The following is a 9,686-nucleotide window of genomic DNA, read 5'->3' on the forward strand; positions in this document are numbered from 1 at the left end:
TACACTGCAGCCTTTGGAAGGCTTGTGCTGGTTTTACTAACTGACAAATAACATTTTTCAAATATGCTTCTGAGGACAATATTCTGTGCTTTGTTTCCTAAGGAAAGTGAGGTTGCAAACACAAATTTAAAACAGCAACATTCTCATACCAGTGTTTATCACTCAGCAGCTGGAATTGATCCAAATATGCTAATGTACTCTAACATTTCCCTGTAGAATAGTACTAAAAAGCTTTTACAAATTACTTTGTTTCCTGCTTTTTCATACTGGAGCTGCATAGTGTTTTTTCTAACAGATTTTCTTGTTTTCTTCATCTACAGGAAATATTGTTGCCCAGCTTCTCTGCAGGTGCAAACAAGTGTATCAACATTGAACTCAATGGAGGGCTGGCAAAATACAGCAATGTCAAATATGCAAAACTTTCCTGAGGTCTGTTCCTAAATCAACAGGTTTAATATTGTTACCTTTACCTCATTAGCACCCAGCACTGTGAACCAAGAATGGTGGTGTGTGAGAAGAGTTAGCTGCAGGTGGGCACATCCAGGAAACAAGCAGTCTGTGAAAGTGGCTTCCCAGTGGGAAAGTATTCCCGTTGTTTATAAGTGTGGTCACAAGCTGAGAGAAATTCAGTTACAGAAATAGGAGCTGAAAGGAGCCCATGAGTCTTCATATGAAATTTAGAGTGAAGCAAAAATGACAAAATCTGGAAATAATTGATATGCAGGGAAAACCATGCCATTCTGATTCAGCTTAGTGAAAAGACCAGGATGTTGTTCCACTGCTGCTGGAGAAACTGAGAACAAAGAGTGGAACAGCCAACGTATACTTCCTTGTCCTACCTGCGAAAGGATATTTCTAGAGTTGGTGCAGTATCTGCTTTAAATATAATTGGAAAAGTTAGACTGACAAGCATATCGCTATGATGAAGTAAAGGCTCTGCTTAAAGGAGGAATATAGCTTTGATGATCCTTAAAACAAGCTTATATATTTGGCCCATCCCAGCTGGAAGTATAATTAAGTAGAATTAAAGGTTTAATTAAAAAGAGGGGCTAAAGGAAGATTCTAAAAAGGGATAATGTCTCATTTCTAAAGTACTTAACATGCATTTGATATTGTGACTTAAAGCAGTGGTCTATATTCAGACTGTGTATTATAATACCTCAGTCCTTTTCAGAAAGCCTGCAGTCCTGGGCTGCTAGACTTTGTGGTATGATGGCTATTTAGTCACTGTTTATATATGGAGTAATCAGTTCCTTAAACGACTAAGCAAAGACCCAATTTGCAAATTTATAAGTACCCCACCCTAACTAAATAAATGTCTACCGCTCTCTGATTCAAAAATAGCAGGGTTTGCTTCAAGAATCCAATATTCCCTACTTATGCTAACACCATGTCTATCACTGATAGGACTGATTTCAAGTGAAAAATGAGTTTGAATGAAGGATCACGTAAGGCAGATGAAGTGTGGTCTGAGACTGACACAAATAAATAGGTAACAGCTCTACACGACAGAAGTTGAAGTTTCTAATTATCAGAAAAGCCCGCTTCTGGAACAGCTTATTGCAAAAGAAAGAAAAGAATCTGACCAGGATAAGGATATGGCTTAGTGGGAAGACAGTTGAATTTTTGATCCTAAACTAGTTCTTGACATGTTGGTTAATAAGTCAGATTTTCTGTGAATTTACAGAATTCACAGTAAGCTTGTCAAAAACATTTCAGTTCTATGCAGCAATGAGTTGATGACTAATAGGTGCTTATAAACAGACTCCTAAAACAAATTTCAGCTGTTTCTGACTATGTGGATGATTCTAGTCTCCAGATCTCCGGACCACAACCCTCAACAGCTCTTTTACCTTTACATGGCATTTATGTGTGCTCACTGTTGTAAGACAGAAGTCCAGATCCCCTTTTTCAGCTGTGCTAGATCACTTGCACCATGAAGATGTTTGTGTGGACAAAAGGTGCATTCAGGAGCTGGCAATATCAAGACCATGCTAAGCTGTCTGGGTAGGTAGATAGAATGAGTGGATGGATAGAGAGAGACAGAGAGAGAGACAGTCTAAATCTTTTTCATGCCCTCGTCTAAAACTGGAACCATTAAATGGTAACTTTCTTACTGTTTTTTTATTGTAAAAAAATATGATTTACTTGCCTACTCTCTTTAAAAGATTCCACATCTGTTCCTTTTCACTGGCTCTGCATTCTCCAGTCTCCTTGAACCTTCTGCCTTTGGCACTCTTCTTCACCTTTAGGATGCTAGTTAAAAGACCATAAAACTTCATAAAAAGCATGAAGGAAAAAGGTTAGATATTTTTAAAATATTTTTAATGAATTGGAAGTTGTGCTTCCAAGGCAGAATAATAAATTCCTAGTAAAAATGCCTGTTGAGTCTGGCATGATAGGACTTCACCCTAAATTAATATTTGTCTAGTGTGTTAGTCTAGTGCTAGCTCTTTACGAAAGCGTGACTTTTACCCAGCATGAACAATACTTCTCTCCAGATGCCTAGTCAGTCCCATCTCTCTGACATCTGTACACTATTTGTACATAACTGTTTATGAACATAGGTATAAAGCTTTGGAGCAAAAGTGACCACCTGACTGTTCCAGAAGTTTTTGCTAAGAAACATTTTCTTCTGGGTAAGGCCATTGAATCTTACCTCCAGTGCATGACCTTCTGTGTTTGAATGTAACATTTTATTCAAAGGAAGTTGGAAAATGGAGCATGCCTTATTTAAAAAGAACAAGACTATCTTAAAAATAAACTACTCTGAATGAAAGACCCTCTGAATAAAAAAGAGGAAATTTATTTTTCTTGTGGATGCTAATTTGGGGGGAGGGTCTTTCTGACTTACTCATATTTACTTCCAGTAATTAGATATGCATATGCAATCAGATTCAGCTCTCCTTAACGTCAATGGAAAATTTTCTATTGATTTCAACAGAAATAAGCTGATCTTACAGATTTTTGCATGCTAAGTGAAGTTAAATCATCTGAGCAGAATATAAGAAGCTCACAGGGCAGAATATCACAAATCTTGGGGGAATCAGATGTACATTGGTTTCAGAGAAGCACTGTGCGGGAGGAGGTTGTGTTTGTTTGGTTGTTTGGTTTTGTTTTTATGGCAGAGGCAAACCATGTTAGCCTAGATACGAGATCTAAAGTGTCAACAGATTCACAGCCACAAGCCACTGGTTACGTACGAGGGTTTCACAACCCACACTAAAGCCCATAGAAATCCTTAGAGATATAACTTTAATAAAGCACGTAGCTTTTCTATATTTGTAGAAAATTAGAAGAAGAACATAATTGTCTACAAAAAGCAAGAAGACTGAAAAAAAATAAACAGAAGAAAGACTAATTTATCTTGCAAAAGTACATTTTCATTATATTGGTTAGTTCACCTGTTATGCATTTGAGTTGTTAGGCATAGATGGATTTATTTCTTCTGCCTTAAGCATCAGTGAAAGAATGTTTAAAGAATCAATGAAATAAGAATATCAGCTCAGCATCCTTTAATGCTGCTTTTTAAGGACCTATCATCTTAGCATGGATCAAATTTGCAGTTTGCATGATGTTGCTATAACATCTACACACAAATTATTGATATTATTATTATTCTATTCATGCTATTCAATTTAAAGCATGAATTATCATATTTTTCAATTTTTGTGTCATTTTTATTACCCATTCTGCAAAACAGAAGAAGAAAGTCCATGATGAAGCACTCTCCCTCAATTAGTTCCTTATTTTATAGCTACCATTCCTGTTCATCCTGTATATAATTAATTAAAAGGTAACGATTATAAAAGCCTGTAATATTTTACAGTCTTCCTCTCTATTGCTTTATCTGGGGCATACCAGTCCTATTTGTCTCTTTCTTGTAGTCCGTAATTCTGAAAGATTAGCCAGTTGCACAATACTGCCAACTTTCCTATATGATATTTCATATTAGTCTCCAGCCAACCTGCTGTATAATACAACAAATAGGACCCTCTGGACACGCTCTCATGTCCTATATTTTGTCCTTATATCTTTCTTATTATATACTTTTTGATACATCTTGTGTAAATAGGATGATCCTGATTCAATCAATAAGATTTTTGTTCAGAGCCATTCTTTGACAAGATACTTATAGTTTATCACCTTCCTGTGAATTTTCTAAGAAATCGTCTGATCCAGTCATTTTGTGTTCTGCTTCATGTGTAGTTTGCTTTCAACACATGCTTCGGGTCCACAGAGTCCTCAGCTTCTCCAAACCCTTTTCTTTAATTTTGTTTGTCACATCCTTCCTTCTAGACCTCCTGTCCAGCTTCTATGACCAGTCTTTATTTAGCTTACTGCTGCAGTAGAATACTGTCAAAGGAGTATGTTATGTGCTCATTACATTAGTTCAGTGAATTTTACTTTTAAGAGGTTTATTAATCTCTGCTCGATCTTTCTATTCCTTCTTTCCTCCCTTCTTCCCACTCTCCCTCCCTCCCTCACGTTTTTACCCCAAGCCTTTGGCTTTTGGAAAATACTTAGACAGTCACTATGCTTGACCTGGTGCTAAGGTCTATCATTTCATTATCCAGCTGAAGTAAGAAATAAATCTCAGACTTATTTGAGCCATAATATTCATCATTATAATTCCCCATAAAATAGACATAAATCATTATGTATTCACCAAATCTCTCAGTTCAAACATTCTTACAATTCCTTTGTGTGACACATTATTATTTATATGACACACTGGCTTGTAATCCACCTACCATACATGCAGGCTCCTTAGTTCCCTTATCACAACATGTACACAACTGTTAGTCCCTAAACCTCATATCCCACATTACCTGTGAGTACACAGTGCTGAACTGATGCCATGCAGGTAGCACTGGTGGCTACAGTCCTTAGTCACAGAAGTCAAGGTGACCAGGCCAGACAACTCTGACAAGAGAAGTCAGAACTGAGGTGGGTTTGTCTTTTTTCTTCTCCATATTTTTTCACTCATGATCGGTATTTTATGCTACTTGGCCCCTCATGAAAGGGGGATGTCATCCGCTCCCATGTTGCTTATCTTATTTTTGGTTTTGCCAGTCGTCCTTCCTATGTGTTTGGCAAGACATCCTTCCTATTTGCAGTCCTATGTATTTATCTTGTTCTGCTCTTTATCTTACAAGTTCTGATACTTGGGTTGCTATTTACCTGTTTTCCCATGCTTACTTGGTGCAACAAAATTAGTCCTCATTTGCTGCTTTGGTGGTCACATTGCTCACATGGCTATATAAAATGCCTATATATTGTGTCTTGCTATGCCATCATAATGTTACAAATTACTTATGTGCTGTTTTTGATTACACTGTTTTAGTATGCTTCTATTCAGGTTCAAAGAATCTACATACTGATTAACTATATCCTTATTAGTACACTTAGAATCTCTAGGTGCTACAGGTCTCTGCTTTGGCTAAGGTCTAATGTTTTTTGTAAAAATATCCTGAAGAAATGAGTTTGATAAGCTCTTTGACCATATGTTATCAATGTTTTCATAGAAAAATATTTTTGATCTTTGTACATGTGTATATGTGATCTGTATGTCAACTGATCAGTCACACAACTTGGTTTATATTTTCTCTTCAGTCCACCATGCTAAAGGATTGTGTAGTACATTGTACCTCACCATTCCTCTTCATCTACTTTTGACATGTAGTCTCACTGGTGTTTTTGTGTTGTAACTGCTGGCATCTTTGCCATGTATTATTTTGAAAATTGATGAAGATAGCCTTGAAATAATTCATTTAAATTTCTAGCTTCACAGAATCACAGAATCACAGAATCGCAGAATGGTTGAGGTTGGAAGGGACCTTTAGAGATTGTCCAGCCCAACCCCCTTGCTCAAGTAGGGTCACCTACAACAAACTGCCGAGGACCCTGTCCAGACAACTTTTGAATATCTCCAAGGATGGAGACTCCACAACCTCTCTGGGCAACCTGTTCCAGTGCTCTGTCACCCTCACAGTGAAGAAGTTTTTCCTCATGTTCAGATGGAACTGTCTGTGTTTCAGTTTGTGCCTGTTGACTTGTGTCCTGTCGCTCGGCACCACTGTAAAGAGTCTGGCTCCGTCCTCTTGACACCCTCCCTTCAGATACTTGTACACATTGATAAGATCCTCCCACAGTCTTCTCCAAGCTGACCAGGTCCAGCTCTTACAGACTTTCCTCATAGGAGAGATGTTCCAGTCCTCTAATCATCTTTGTGGCCCTTCACTGGACTAGCTTCAGTAGGTCCATGACTCTCTTGTACTGGTGAGCCCAGAACTGGACACAACACTCCAGATGTGGCCTCACAAGGGCTGAGTAGAGGGGAAGGATCACCTCCGTTGACCTGCTGGCAATGCTCTTCCCAATGCAGCCCAGGATACAATCTTACTCTTTGTTTACAGAAATCTGACCCATTTAAGGTCTACTTGGGAGAGATGGGATCCACCTCATTTAGTGGGGCAAAAACATCTATGCCAACAGGCTGACTGACCTGGTTAGGAGAACTCTAAACTAGGAACAAGGGAGAGAGTTACAGGGATCACACAATCAACAAAACAGGGTTTAAGTGAGGGCACCTCAAGCATTTACATGTAGGCAAGGAAGTGCCTACAAGACAAGACTCTGGGAAAGATCTCACACCCTTTCTGGGAAATCAGCACTCTTCGGTGCTTCTCTGAAGTGCCTGTACAATAATGCATGAAGCACGAGGAATAAACAGCAGGAATTGGAGGGCTGTGTGCAGTTGCAGGCTACGATCTCATTGCAATTACAGAGACATGGTGGGATAGCTGACATGACTGGAATGCTGCCAGGAATGGCTACATGCCCTTTAGGAAGGACAAGCCAGGAAGGTGAGGTGGGGCAGTCACCCTTTATGTGAGAGAGCAACTGGAATGTACTGAGCTTGTTCTAGGGGTGGATGATGACTGGGTTGAGAGCTTATGAGTAAGGAATACGGGGCAGACTAACATGGGTGACACTATTGTGGGTGTTTGCTACAGGGCACTTGATCAGGAAGAGGAAATAGAAGAGGCCTTCTACAGACAGCTGGAAGTGGCCTCACGTTTGCAGGCCCTGGTTCTCTTTAACTACTCTGATATCTGCTGGAGGAAGCAAGGCACAAGCAATACGGGAGGTTCGTGGAGAGCACTGAGGATAATTTTCTGACACAGATGACAGAAGAGCCAATGAGGAGAGGTGTGCTGCTTCCTAACAAACATGGAAGGGCTAGCTGGAGATGTGAAGGCTGGGGGCAGCCTTGGCTGCAGTGACCATGAGATGGTGGAGTTCAGGATCCTGTGAGAAGGAAGTAGGGCAACAAGTAGGATCACAACCCTGGACTTCAGGAGAGCAGACTCTGGCCTCTTCAGGGACCTGCTTGAAAGAATCCCATGGGATCAGGTCCTAGGAGGAAGAGAAGTCTAAGAAAGCAGCTTGATATTCAAGGATCACCTCCTCCAAGCTCGAGAATGGTGCATCCCAATGAGGAAGAAGTTCGCCAAATGTGACAGCAGACCTGCGTGGAAGAACAAGGAGTTTCTGGCAAAACTCAAACATAAAAAGAAGGTGGGAACAGGGACAGGTAATTTGGGGGGAACATAGGGACATCACCCAAGTATGAAGGGATGTGACTAGGAAGGGCCAAGGCCCATCTGGAATTTAATCTGGCAAGAGATGTCAAGGACAGCAAGAAGACCTTCTTTAAATACATCAGCAACAAAAGAAAGACTAGGGAAAATGTGGATCTGCTGCTGAAAGGGGCAGGGGTCCTAGTGACAGAAGATAGAGAAAAGGCAGAGATACTGAATACCTTCTTTGCTTCAGTCTTTACCGGTAACAGCAGCCCTCAGGAATCCCAGGCTCCAGAGACCAGGGAGGAAGCCTGTAGAAAGGAAGACTTTCCTTTGGTGGAGGAGGATCAGGCTAGGGAATATTTAAGCAAACTGGACATACACAAGTCCATGGGTACCAACTGGGATGCACCACGAGTGTTGAAGGAGCTGGCTAATGCATGCTGGGGACCAACCTTCTGGAAAGCAGAAGGTCCTAGAGGTCCCAGTGAACAAGTTGACCATGAGCCAGCAATGTGCCCTTTCAGCAAAGAGGGTTAATTGTATCCTGGGGTGCATTAGGAAGAGCACTGCCAGCAGGTCAAGGGAGGTGATCCTTCCCCTCTTCTCAGCCCTGGTGAGGACATACCTGGAGCATTGTGTCCAGTTTTGGGCTCCCCGGTACAAGAGAGATATGGAACTACTGGAGCAAGTCCAGTGAAGGGCTGCTAAGATGGATCATCTTTCACAAGAGGAAATGCTGAGACAGCTGGGACTGTTTAGGCTTGAGAAGAGATGGCCTGGGGTGTGTGCAGGGAAGAGTCTTATCAAGGTGTTTAAATCCCTGATGTTGGGGTGTAAAGAAGATGGAGCCAGACTCTTTTCAGTGGTGCCCAGAGACAGGACAAGAGACCATTGGCACAAACTGAAACACAAGCTCTGTCTAAACATAAGAGCTTCTTTTTCTGTGAGGTTAACAGAGCACTGGAGCAGGCTGCCCAGAGAAGTTATGGAGTCTCCATCCTTGGAGATATTCAAAAGCTATCTGGACAGGGTCCTGAACCACCTATTCAAGCTGGCTCTGCTTTAGCAAGGGAGTTGAGCTACACAATCTCTAAAGGTCCCTTCCAACCTCAACCATTCTGTGATTCTGTGTTACTCCTGAAAGCATGCAAGATCATGGAACAGACTCCATCTGAGATATATGGCATTATGTCCCAGTTTAGTCATTGAAATTAATATTATGAACCATTATAATTGGCACCTAAACAGCTTTCTCCTTTCCAGATGACTATATGTAGACATATGGATAAGTTAATAGCTGAGCTGAATCATGAAAACAGACATTAAGCAGACGAATGGACAGCCACAGGTGACAGCTGACTTTGAATTTGAGGGCGAGACTTTCAAGAGGTAAGGCATAGAGAGAGAAGAATAAATCTGTTCCCAAAACAGCAGTTTCAATACATGAAAAATCCTACTAGCTCTCATTTTGTTTTCATTCTGATGAATAAAAATGAAACATGGAACAGAGAAGAAGAAATAGATGCATCTAATCTAAGAGATACTTTTTTCCTGCCTTAAATTATTAAAAAGGGTACCATGAATGCTACTGAGAATGGATAACTGCTATTATTACTTCCGTCTTTTCTCTAGCTTCCCATAATTTCAACTGGTAGAAATACATTTAAACTACCTTCTCTTTTGCCTTGACCTACCAGTTCACCCCCAATACACAAAATGTTTTTTACTTTGTCATTTGCCAATGTTAAGTGTATTTTAGCTGGTATCCTAGTATAAGTATTCTTGTGTTAAAAATTTGTCTTTTCATATTTCATATACCTTCATGTACCTTTAGGTTCTCCAAAATATCTACTCTTCCTTCTTTTATCCCATTGTAGCTGCTGATCTCATTGCCAGTGTCAGTGTTCACTTTCTACAGATTACTGTTTCTGTATTGCATATAACAAACTTAGTCAAATCTATTCATCCATTCATTGGATTTCACCTACAAGTGTGATTACTTATGTATTTAGAAAGTTACCTTCCCTCATAGCAAATGTTTTGCCTGCTGTTTTTCTATATGATCTTAACAGTTTTCTGCACGTCATGTTGTAT

Source organism: Apteryx mantelli, chromosome 1 (genome assembly GCF_036417845.1).
Source record: "Apteryx mantelli isolate bAptMan1 chromosome 1, bAptMan1.hap1, whole genome shotgun sequence".
Taxonomy (NCBI): Eukaryota; Metazoa; Chordata; class Aves; order Apterygiformes; family Apterygidae; genus Apteryx; species Apteryx mantelli.